The sequence below is a fragment of the Gadus macrocephalus genome, chromosome 5, assembly GCF_031168955.1.
Source record: "Gadus macrocephalus chromosome 5, ASM3116895v1".
Classification (NCBI taxonomy): domain Eukaryota; kingdom Metazoa; phylum Chordata; class Actinopteri; order Gadiformes; family Gadidae; genus Gadus; species Gadus macrocephalus.
This window is the reverse complement of record NC_082386.1, coordinates 9,123,414-9,135,525: the sequence shown is the minus strand read 5'-3', so window position 1 is coordinate 9,135,525 and position 12,112 is coordinate 9,123,414.

Sequence of the window (12,112 nt, the reverse complement as noted above, 5' to 3'; positions counted from 1 at the left end):
AAACACATTCACACACAAAGACACACACACACACACACACTATGGCCCGGGTTACAGATGATTAAGATGACAATGACGGAGGAAGTGATAAGGGGCTCTTGGGTCCACAAATGACACATAATTAAGGTGACATGTGGGCAAACAAAGCCTGAGATGTCTTCATTCGGTTCCAGTGCAGGACCGCACCGACAACCCTCCCGTGTCCCGCCTCAATCCCAGTCCGTCCAGCCGGCTGGTATCAGGGGGGGACGGGGGGGGGACGACTCAGGTGTCAGGAGACTGCGACTGGTAGCCTGGATGGCTTATAAAGACAGCCAACCAGAGACCCCACCTCAAAGGACGGAGCCTGCAGCGTTGCTGATGTCGCCCGGGCCTTACCGCGGGAGGAGGCTTAAAGACCCCCCGTGTTTACATCGGCAGACACCGACAGACATGCACAAACATTAATGAGATTACATAAAGGAGGGGGGGGGGGGGGGGGGGGGGGGGGGGGCGTGCCATATTTATTAGGCTTGACAACCACTCGGGGAGGGCTTAGGGCAATGCGTCACGCCAAGCACATGGTGGGCGGGTGTGGGTGGGCTGTCTCTAGGGGGTCTGCGCTGGCGTCGGCGCACACCCGTAAAGCGCCACCCTCCAGGGTCGGGTGAGGGGGTGGAAGAGGCAGATGTCTCCCGTGGTCGAGAGACGCAGACTGGTCCCTGCCAACACCTCACCGAGATGCCGGGCGCTTCCAAGCTCTTCCTCCATGTGTGTTCATGTTGGTTGGTGTGTGTGTGTGTGTGTGTGTGTGTGTGTGTGTGTGTGTGTGTGTGTGTGTGTGTGTGTGTGTGTGTGTGTGTGTGTGTGTGTGTGTGTGTGTGTGTGTGTGTCCGATCCAAAACGTCCCCCGCCCAGCACAACCCAACCCCCTCACCCCTATTTATATCATAAAGTGACCAACTCCCTCAATTATAGATAGATTTTTTATCAGGTGGTTCTCTCTGTCCGCTCTTATAACTTAAAAATGCAAATGTGTGGATTGTTGTGATGGTTGATGAGGGCCGCCTTTGTGCCGTGTGTTAACCTCCATTAGTCAGGATTACAGGGACACAGGCACACTGGCATTTGGTAAGTGTCACGGTGACAGCACTCGGTGCTGGAATGCCCGGTTGTCACAGTCAGCTTTATCACTGAGCTTTCTCTCCTGCGAGTGTGGACTAATAAGCCTAGAAATTACAATTGCCTCCCTGCCGAATCCCTGATAGGCGGAAATAATGATATCAGTGCCCCTGCTAATCTCCCCTGCCTTGCTGCTAGCCATCAGCCTATTGAGGCACCTGTCATATTTGCGTCAGATGAGATGAATTTAATCTCTCTGTCCATAATGACAATAGAGGCCATTCTAATGTTATGGATGATATTTGACAAGATTTTTCCTCTCTCAGTCTCTCTGGCTCCTTTTTTTCTACCCTCCTCATTTCTTTAGCCTCATTTGAATCAAGCTGTCAGGACATCATGGCTCCTGGACATTAGCTATTAGCTAGAGCAGACACAGATAGCAAGCTGTCCTCAATTTTCTTATTAGAGAAAAAGAAAGAGAGAGACAAGGGGAAACAAAGTAGTTTGACGTTTCTTTTTACAGACTAAAATGGAATTGGCTGTAGAATCTCGGTTCGAGGTATATTGGTGGTCATGCTTAAGGTATACAGGCGTAGATAAGCTCCATTTTAAAAGGTTGTCTACTAAATCCCGTCACATGACCGTGGTTAGCTATCATCCACATGGCTCCTCCACCGTGTCCTTCAGATCATTAATAGTTGATCAATAATCCCAAATGTGTGAGAAAATATGAAGAATTCCCACTGAGGTAGTGCATGATCTTGCGAGGGGATCACGATTAAGAAACCCCAAAAAATCATATTGGCTTCCAGGACACTTTAATGATTTAAACATGGGAATATGGGTGCAGTCCTTCCATTGGCAAAAAGGCACAGTATATAATGTGAAATGTTTTCTAAACAGATTCGGTAATAAGCAACTCTCGTGGAGGCTCCTCTGAGTACGCCCATCTCAGTCTCAAAGGGGCAATTATGTTTCAATGTCAGAAGTTGTACATTAAAGGGTGGGGTGTGTGTGTGTGGGTGTGCGGGTGTGTAGAACGCTTGTTGGGGAGGGGTTATTGTTATGAGCGGATGGCGGGGGCAGTGGGGGCGGGGGGGGGCAGATTCTTAATGGGACACCAATCCATCGCAAAGTCACACAAACATACACGCACACACTCACACTCACACACAAACACACACAGCTGGTGTGGGGGCGGGGGTTGTAAAGACTCTAACAGTACACAGAGAACTGCCAAGCGCGCCGTGTGTCACCACCAAAGTGTTCCCCTCTCCCACCCGGTGTGGACGAGGCAGATGTTTTCTTTTTCCTTTACATTACCCTGAGCCCTCCCATCTCCTCGGGATCAGCGGCTGGAGGCATCGATCGTTGTCATAGAAACCCAGCCATCAGATGAATGACTCCTTCCTTGAAGATGGCAGATTAACTTGGAGGGAACTATCAGCGATACAGTTGTGTGATATGTTATGACGAGAGAGAGAGAGAGAGAGAGAGAGAGAAAAAAAAAGATAGAGAGAACCGTTTTCGCTCTGCAAGTAAAATAAAAACCCTGCTCTTCCCTCCTTAATTATCCGATTAAGGCGTGTATCCATCAACAACGCCTTAGAACAACGCTTTAATGAAACCCCTTCGATCTTCCTTTACTAATTATTTCTATATGCAAGTCACCCTGCTAGTTAAAATATGGGGTTAGAGAGCTGTTGTTGGCAGAGTGTTACAATCTACAGCACTTCCTGTCAAGCTGTGACCATTACATTTTGACTATACGTGCTCGGATTAACTAGAGGAACCAGCAGCTGTCAGAAGCCGTTTCATATCCAAAATCATAACCACGATGGCGGCTCTCGGCTCTACCCTTCGCAGGCCCTCGCAGTAATGCCACCGTCGTATCCGGGCGCAGCGGCGGGGGTACAACAGATGTATATTTATAGGACAATACACAAAAACAAGGGGGTGTTTGAAGTGAGGAACACAAGGGGAGGTAATCCTAGTGGTGTTGGATGAATGTGCCTGGCGTTGGCTAAAAAGCACATCAAGTAGACCGAGGTGGCGGGCATCTGTCTATCGGAGTGAGGGGAGGCATGGGATTTGACTCGAGATGTGTTTTTACATGTCAACGCTGGATTAAAAAAGGCGTAACAGGGGGGGCACAGAAACAACACATGCAAATAAATGATCCGAAAGTTTGAACCAGTGAGACACGGAGAAAAGTCAAACATACATCACGCACGCGCATGCGCACACACACGCTGTTGCCGCTGCCTGTCCTTTACGTCCGGGCCTATGTGTGTCACGGCGCTCTAATACGAGGTGTGTTTGGCTTTCTCTGAGTCGTAACTTTCACTCGATTGCCACAGTGTGCGGTTAATGAGCACAGCCAACGGGAACATTGGCATTATTCAGGAATAGGGGGATGCGATTGTTCACAACAGTGGATGATGTCAACCATAGTCTATTTCCTTGGTTCGTATCCTGCGTGACAGCAGTTGCTGCTCTTTAATACATCAGCAGAACTATTAGGAGTGCCAAGACTTATTAGGTGTGTTGGCAGAGAGAGAGAGACGAGACAGAGGGAGGGAGAGAGAAATGTAATAAGGGTGTTTTAACTACGGATTATTTGGTTGTCATTTAGCTTGACATTCCCTTCAAGCCTCTAGTTGGTTTGAGATGCTTGATGTCAGCACGGAAGTAGTTTTCTCGAAACACAATGACGAATTCCTCCCAGGTTGGCCTTGCCATGGTGCATCCTCACGTCAATGCAAGAGCATTGGTTTGCCTCGCATCGCATCCACTGTTTGTGTGTGTATGTCTGTGTGTGTGTGTGTGTGTGTGTGTGTGTGTGTGTGTGTGTGTGTGTGTGTGTGTGTGTGTGTGTGTGTGTGTGTGTGTGTGTCTGTGTGTTTGTCTGTGTAACTGTACGTCTGTGTGTCTGTGTGTTTCTGCCAACATTCAAGAACCTCACAGTGAAGGGGAAGGCAGCAATGAAAATAACTGCCTGGCTTTGTGAGGCTTGCGAACATACATAATACACAAATACATGCATACATACATACATATAAACATGCAACAACACATATACACATAAATACAGCCGGGACAGTTACACAATCCAACCCACAAGGCCCATTTCAATGAAATAACAAAATGATTGTATCACACAATGCTTCAGACCCTTTTTCAGTCTGTGATTACATCACAATGTTAGCTTTAGGCAAAACAATGGGAGGCAAATGCAAATCGTAGGCTAGACCAAATATCTATACGGTTGCTGTGTTGTTGAGTGCCAGGAATAAAGGTTTGTCTGTTGTAGCAGGTATGGATACGTGACTAAGGATGTCATGTCCACCTCTTCAGAAATTGGGGAACTCGAAGAAAAAAAGGTGATGGACTTCCAAACATACTAATTATGTAATTAAGTTAATTTAACAAACAATTTCAAATATGAGATGTAGGTTACTTAATCCCGCCATGCAAATAGAGTTTGCCGTGAAGATGAAGCTGTTTGCGCTATAAACATTAACTATAGTGCCATAGAACTGGCAGTATTTTTAGAGCCCTTTAAACAGTTGACAAAGTGCTGTACAAATCAGCTATCTAGTAATAAATACACTAATAACATAAAACATAACATAAAAACATTTAAAGCACAGAAAAGGACACAGACAATAATGCAATTTATATGGAGTTAAATAATAGAGATTTACACAAAAATGTACAATTTATGTAATTTTTATAGATATTTAATGATCAAATGTATCTGCATATCAGAATCAGAACATGGGGATTAGGGAGAGAGGGCAAAGGGCAAAGTTCGGGCCGTGATCGTGGTGGACTTGTGTCCATTGTATCCACGGAAGAAATCATCCGTTTCCCTTGGCCGTTCCCTCCGTTTCCGTAGGTATTGCTGACACTCATTTTCCCCCCTATAAATACTCGTGTTGCGAGAGTGACGTGACGCATCCGTCCGTCAGGGCCATTAATCCGTCCGTCCGTGACTGTATGCGCCCCATTCAATGTAGATGACAGCTCAATGTCCACAGTGATACAAAAGGACCACAGAGAGCGAGCGAGTGAGCGAGCAAGCGTGAGAGAGAGTGAACGAGAGAAAGATGAGAGCGAGGAGAGCGAGATAGAGAGAGAGCGGAAGGGAGACAGAGGGAGATGTGAACGAGAGAAGGCGAGCGAGAGAGCGGGATTAGAGAGAGAGCGGAAGGGAAAGAGAGGGAGAGTAAGAGAGAGAGAGAGAGAGAGAGAGAGAGACGGAGTGATGGAACAAAAGTGTAAGGGGCTCGTTGGCTCGGGGAACGCTGCCATCTGTGAGGGACGAGTAAACAGGAAGGGGCACACAATGAAATTATAAGGCTTTCTCTTTTCTCCCCCCTCTATCTGTCCTTTTGTGATTAATGACAGTGATATCCGTCAAGCGGTTTCACCATATTTAACACTGCTACGACAGTTTGCAGCTGTTAGAGAGAGAGAAAGAGTGTAGAGATGGGGTAAAGAGAGAGAGAGGGAGAGAGAGAGAGAGAGAGAGAGAGGGAGAGGGAGAGGGAGAGGGAGAGAGAGAGAGAGAGAGAGAGAGAGAGAGAGGGTGAAATGGGGAGAGAGCTAGAGGGAGAGAGAAAGAGAGAGATAGTGAGAGGGGAAAGGACAGGAAGTCTTGGTGAAAGTGAAAGACAACTTTAGTTGTTATGGCTGCCTAATGAACGAAATAATACAATACAAAGCACATACACATTACCACAAACACACACACACACACACACACACACACACACACACACACACACACACACACACACACACACACACACACACACACACACACACACACACACACACACACACACACACACACAAAGACTAACAAGGTCATTTGAAACAATGGCAGCAAAATACAAATAGCGCGCAAATTCTCATATTTCCGCAAAGTGGAGTTGGGCATGTGAGATCAGACCTCCCATTGGCCGGGTGGCTTGTGGAAGATTCCAGGTCAGGCAGTGAGCCGCTGGAGTCAATAAAAGGAGCTCCATCTTAATGGGACTGTGATGTGCAGCCATAATAGTGCGATGCTGGCTCCCGTCTGAGGTTCCCGCTCCTCCTTTGTGACATGAGCCGGCTAAATAAATAGCCAAATGAGGGCGTACAAAAGCGACGGCCTGATCCCAGGGCACCCATTATGCTAGGGACAGGAGGAAATTATGCCCACAACAAATTGCTAATGATGACCCAGTGAAGTCTTGTTAGGCCACATTGTTTTCCCCTCAGATCCCTTTGTGTCTGCGCGGCGGGTTCGCTGCTTAACGAGAAACAAGAAAGCATACGCAGGCTTGTGTGTTCCTTTTCTTCTTCCTCGCCCGCCATTGCCCTGTTGGGCTGCCTTTGCCCCCTTTGCCTAGGCGTCGTCTTTGCAGCGCGGTTAACTCGTGTCGCTGCCTCTGTGTTATTTATTTATCCGTGTGCCGTCTTCCCTCCCTCGCCTCCTTCCCCTCGCATCCGCTGCCACTCAGAGGGTCTTGATTTGGCACAGAACATGCTAGAGTGGGCTGGCCCAGCGGGGGGGGGGGGGGGGGGAGGGGATCGGGGGGGCGGTTTGATGCAGAACCCCCCCACACCCCCTGGGGATACCCCACATATCACAGATGTGACGGCTTTCATCCGACAGTTAACTTTTTCCTAATTAAAGTCCCAAGTCTAATTACACAGCAACCTATCTGATATTTGAGAGATGGTCGCTCCGACTCCGGGGGTTGAGCCCATCAAAGATCCAATGATGGATGATTGGAAGGGTGGGTTGGTTTGTCGGTGGCTGGGTGGGTGGGTGGACGGGGGGGCTTTTTGGAAGGCGACAGAGGCTCGCCTGGTGCCCTTGTGTGGGCTGCGGGCTCACCTGGGTGTGGGGGTCCGTGAATGCCAAATGGCAGGGCCTGGACTCATTTGCCAAGACGCCGGCCCTGAATGCGAATGTGTAATTATGAAACGAGGAGGGGGGAGGGGGGATGGTTAAAAGGAAATAAAAAAAAATACATAATTAGCAAGGCAACTCCAAGCACAAGAAATGGAAATTAGTGGCGCTGTGATAAATGAGCCTGTGCATATATTACGCCCGACCAACACCCTCGAGGCCACATGTTAGCGCTCTCGGACATGCACCCGCGTGGATTTAAATAAACCGTTCCCCCCCCCTCCCCGCTTATTATGTCCCCCACAAAAGAAATGTCTGCTCCAGTTGCACTTCCTTTACAATGCGGCCGTCGCCGTGTCAACTGGGTGTGGCGTCTTTGTTTGCCGCCACAACAGAGGCAGCGGCCGTGTCCCGCCTCGGCTCACCGGCGGAGGCGGGCCAAGCGCCGTCAGCCCAGCCTCTCCGTGGATCCACATAATCAGACGATATCCCCCCCCCCCACCATCACCCTACCCCACGTCACCCCTCCCCCCGTGCTCTATTTTGCGTTGATTAGAGCGACCAATTTCTCCCTCGCTATTTTTCTTTGGCGCGATAAACAAACGCGAAATTAGAACCAGTTGAGGCACTCTGTCGCGGGCGTGTGTGCGTGTGTGTGCCTGTGTGTGCATGCGTGTGTCTGTTTGTGTGTGCGTGCGGATGGAGGGGAATTTGCATCAAAATAATACAGTCTCTTGCAAACAAAACGGAAATCAGATAGAGGCGACAAAAGCTGGCATTTGCAAATTAAAAGGCATGATGTAAATGTATTTAGTCATTAAGCTCCGGTGGTCGCTCTGAGGGCGGTGCTGGAGGTGGGTGGAGGTGGGTGGGGTGGAGGGGGCTCATGCCACTGGTTTTGATGAGTCTTATCCACAGTGATTATTCACACTTGTCCTTCTGCTTGAATTAAAGCAGGAGTGCTGCAGCCCGGTTAAAGCCCAATACTTGAATTGCTAGTGAACTCTCACCTTCACACACCATCCATTTCACTTTTCCCAAACGAAAGCCAAGTACAGCCAGCGGAAAGCCAATGAGCTCTCAGTTATTTTCTTTCTTCTACTTCTTCTTATTCTTCTTTTTCTGCTTGCAGAGTGCGGCCGCTTCACACTCGTTTCTTGCGGGGGGGGGGGGTCTTCAGGAGGGGGCCAGGACAACCACCGTGCCACAACACAAGGTGTTCTGGGCTGGCGTCCGTCACATTAAAATGCTAGACAGGCTGGTGCTACATTTCCTCTGTTGGTTAGAGCAGCTTTCTTTATTTGGATGAGGTGCATCCATTTATTTATTTATTTTTTTGGAATTCAAGTCAATGTCTTTTTCTCCTCTCAAATTCCTGGTGATTCAGGTTAATTATAGTCATTGGATTACTAACCGTCGATAGACTTTGTGGTAGATGTTCTTATAAATAACCTCAATTCAATCGTGTACACACAGGGTAAATACGGGTCACGAGTCTGGAAAAAAGGATTTTAGGACAACAAGGAAACAATCAATTGGGTACATGTGGAATGTGGCTATTCAGACCGAATATGATGGTTTTTAGTATGGAATCCATTTACTTTGCAGCGGTATACATTGACTTGATGATTGCTGATCCTTTCTACTGCAAAGACATGAATGCGATGCTGATAGCAACATTTGGTAGCGCTGCTGCTTGTGCCAGATCATTGCAGCATTTTGTAACCGCTAATTATACACACGATTGTATATTTACAAAGCAAAGTTGTCCTTGGTGGGTTTTCAGTGGCCTTAGCCTTTCCATTAGCATTATCGACCAGCCCACATTGTTGATGAGTGATATTTCTGCGCCAGATTGCCCACTGCACACCAGTAGCACACAGGAGGCAGTGATTTAATTATGCAATTAGTGCTGTGGATGATTAAATGGGTTTTATTAATAGCGGCAGATTGGAAATTTGGCTGGAGTCGAAAAATGTTAGTAGCTTACTGACAAGTTTGTATGGATCTTCCAATAATTGCTCTTAACTCTTTTGTTAAGTCGTTATTATTATGGATATTATTATTTGTATTAATTGATTAGAATTTATTTTACTTTACTACTGCCAAACCAATGCTCGAATCTCCGATCCGCAAGTAGAGTTGCATTAAGTCGACTCTACACATTCCAAGTTGATTATTATTCGGTGTGGCTCTTCATAACGGCGCCTTTACAGATCGGTTAGAAACTCAACCTGCAAATGCACCTTCTCAGTGGAACATGGGATAAGGGGAGCCATCATCGTGGAAAAAAAACAAAGTAGCCGTAGTTTCCCATCTGAGGCTCAGCTGTTGGAATGAGAGGGATTTCACACTTCATGCCTACTCTGGAGTCATTACATTACTGTGTATCCAGCGTTTCTCCCCGGGGTTTTCTGCTAGCTCGTCCAGCCAGGATTTTTCACAGGTTGTCGAGGGGAGTGTAGGGGAGGGGGGGGGGGGGGGGATGGCTTTTGTTATATTTAGTGGATTAGTTTCGGCTCTGAGCTCTTCTAACACACTATATAGCGTACTCCTTCTTCGCTAGTTTGACTGACAGTCTGCAAATTCCGGGAAACGTGAGCTATTTGTCGCGATTTACCGAATGTTTACATCCCGCGGTACGATAGCACGGGCGGAAAAAGGGAGCTGACATCTCCTGCTTCGTCAGTCCAGTGCTATCGCGGCGCAGGCGCAGCACAGAGTTTCGAGCTGACTTTGTGACTTGGGTACAATAGTTGCGCGGGCAACAATCAGTTGAGCGGTTCTCGCGTGGTGAGTGCATATTGTTTGCAGCACTTGACACGGGAACAGCCGTCAGAGAGCGAGAGAGCGAGAGCGAGAGCGAGAGAGAGAGAGAGAGAGAGAGAGAGAGAGGTTCACTGACCCTCCATAAGCATGACGTCTTGCATGTGGATGGAGCTGACCCCGTAAGCAGAGAGGCTATTCATAAGTGTCATTGCCAGTGTAAAGGAAAGCCATGTGTGTTATTTATGAGTATCGCTATGGATGTATTTTTCTAGTGTCTGGAGTGGTACTTTAAATACGGCTGTGTTCTTACGATCTGAAAAGAGACGTTGTGGCGCTTGTCATAAGCCGCCTGTATCAGTATAACAAATCCTATGTAATTCCTGCTTCATGTTAATTTCTTAAGCATTGAAATAGAATAAATGGACAGTAGGCTATTACCTTTTTGTCATATTTTTTTTGATTTCGGGTCGAGAATTATAAATGCAGAATAATAGGAATTATTTTGCATCCTAATGAAATCAAATCAATAGGAAAAATCACCGCCCCCCCCCCCCGAGCCAACTAAAGTGGTTAAAACCAGCAGCAACAAAATGTCTATGATCAGAGCTGGTACTACAAACGGCCTGTGTGTGTGTCATGTGAACTCCCCTCCCCACCTCCCGCCACCCCTACATACACAACCTGACTGTCTGAACCCCTTCTGTCAGGGCTGCCTGCCATGCTGTGATTGAGACATCAAGCTAATCCATGTTTACACTGTCCCACGCGTGTCGCGCCGAGCCGAGCTAACCACACAGAATTAGGTCCGCGGTTGACACCACCTGCAACCCGCCTCTTGAACCCATCATCGGCTAGAGCGGCCGACCGCCGCCCCGGCGCTCAAAGGAGGGAAAAAAAAACACACGTTGACGCCGAAGGTCCGCGTTGAGGCAGCACTGCGGCGGGAAATAAATAAATAAACAAAGATGGCGGAGGGGGAAATGGAAGGAGAAAGGATGGATGGGCAATGGTAAGTGCTCCTCCTCGACTATCTTCTCCAGCTCCCATCCCACTTCTCCCCCCGTCCTTCACTCTCCTCCTCTCCCACCCCCCTCCCCTTCTCTCTTCTACCATCTCTCGCTCTCTCTCGCTCTCTCTCTCTCTTGCTTACACAGAGAACTGCCAGTGTTTGCTTCTCCTTATCCAGGTTTCTAATCCCCCACCAGTATAAGACTCTGCTAAATAGGTGCCATAGAGGAGGAGGAGGAAGAGGAGGAAGAGGAGGAGGAGGAGGAGGAGCGGGGGGGATGGGAAGGAGCCATTAGAGAGAGTCTATCAGAGTCCCTCGATCTGTTATCACTCCTGTCCCTCTGTCCCCCCCGCCAAGCCACCCCCCCCCCACCACCATCCCCCCCCCCACCCCGCCTGGTCACAGAGCTACTGATTACAACCAATCGTCGGTCCACACAGCCAGCTAGAGCCCCACCAACACACACACACGCACACGCACACACACCGACCAAGTTGGTTTATATGTGTGTGTGTGTGTGTGTGTGTGTCTGTGTGTATCTTTTTCATCATTTTCAGTTCACACACACTCTTTGTGTGAGAGTGGCCGTGTGCTTTCCTCTACTGTTCTCCATGTATCGCCGCTACTCTACTGCGGCAGACGATTACAGGGTAGAAAATATTAAATGAACGAAGCCCTTCTGTTCAGTAATCCTTCCTCAGCTTCCACTACCTGGTCACAGAGGGACCTTGACTATAGAGTATCTTTTGCAATTGGAAACCTGTGTGTGTGTGTGTGTGTGTGCGTGAGTGTGTTTGTCTATGGTTGTGCGCGCGTGTGCTTTATTTTCGGCGTGACAGGGAGGCTGTTACATCTGCGTTATTTTTGTTGGCATGGGCGTCGTGGAGACCGGAGGGGTGGGGGAGGGGTAGAGTTTACCTTTGGGATAAATGTCAGCGAATCAGCCTGCCGGTATTAAGACATCAACTCACAGCTGCCGTCAGTGCATGGATGTGTGCAAACACACGCACGCACGCACGCACACACACACACACACACACACACACACACACACACACACACACACACACACACACACACACACACACACACACACACACACACACACACACACACACACACACACACTTGCGCGCGTGTGCGTCTGTGTGTTGGGTCCGTAGACCAGCTCTCTCTCTGCCAGCAGTAATGTGTGCTGTGTGTGACGCAGTATGAAGCACAGAAGAAGAACACTACGCTTCCCTCCTCTTCCCTCATGCTACACCATGACATTTACCACGTTCACTGCATCGCTGATCTCTCAACACATAGTCCCGATAACAAAC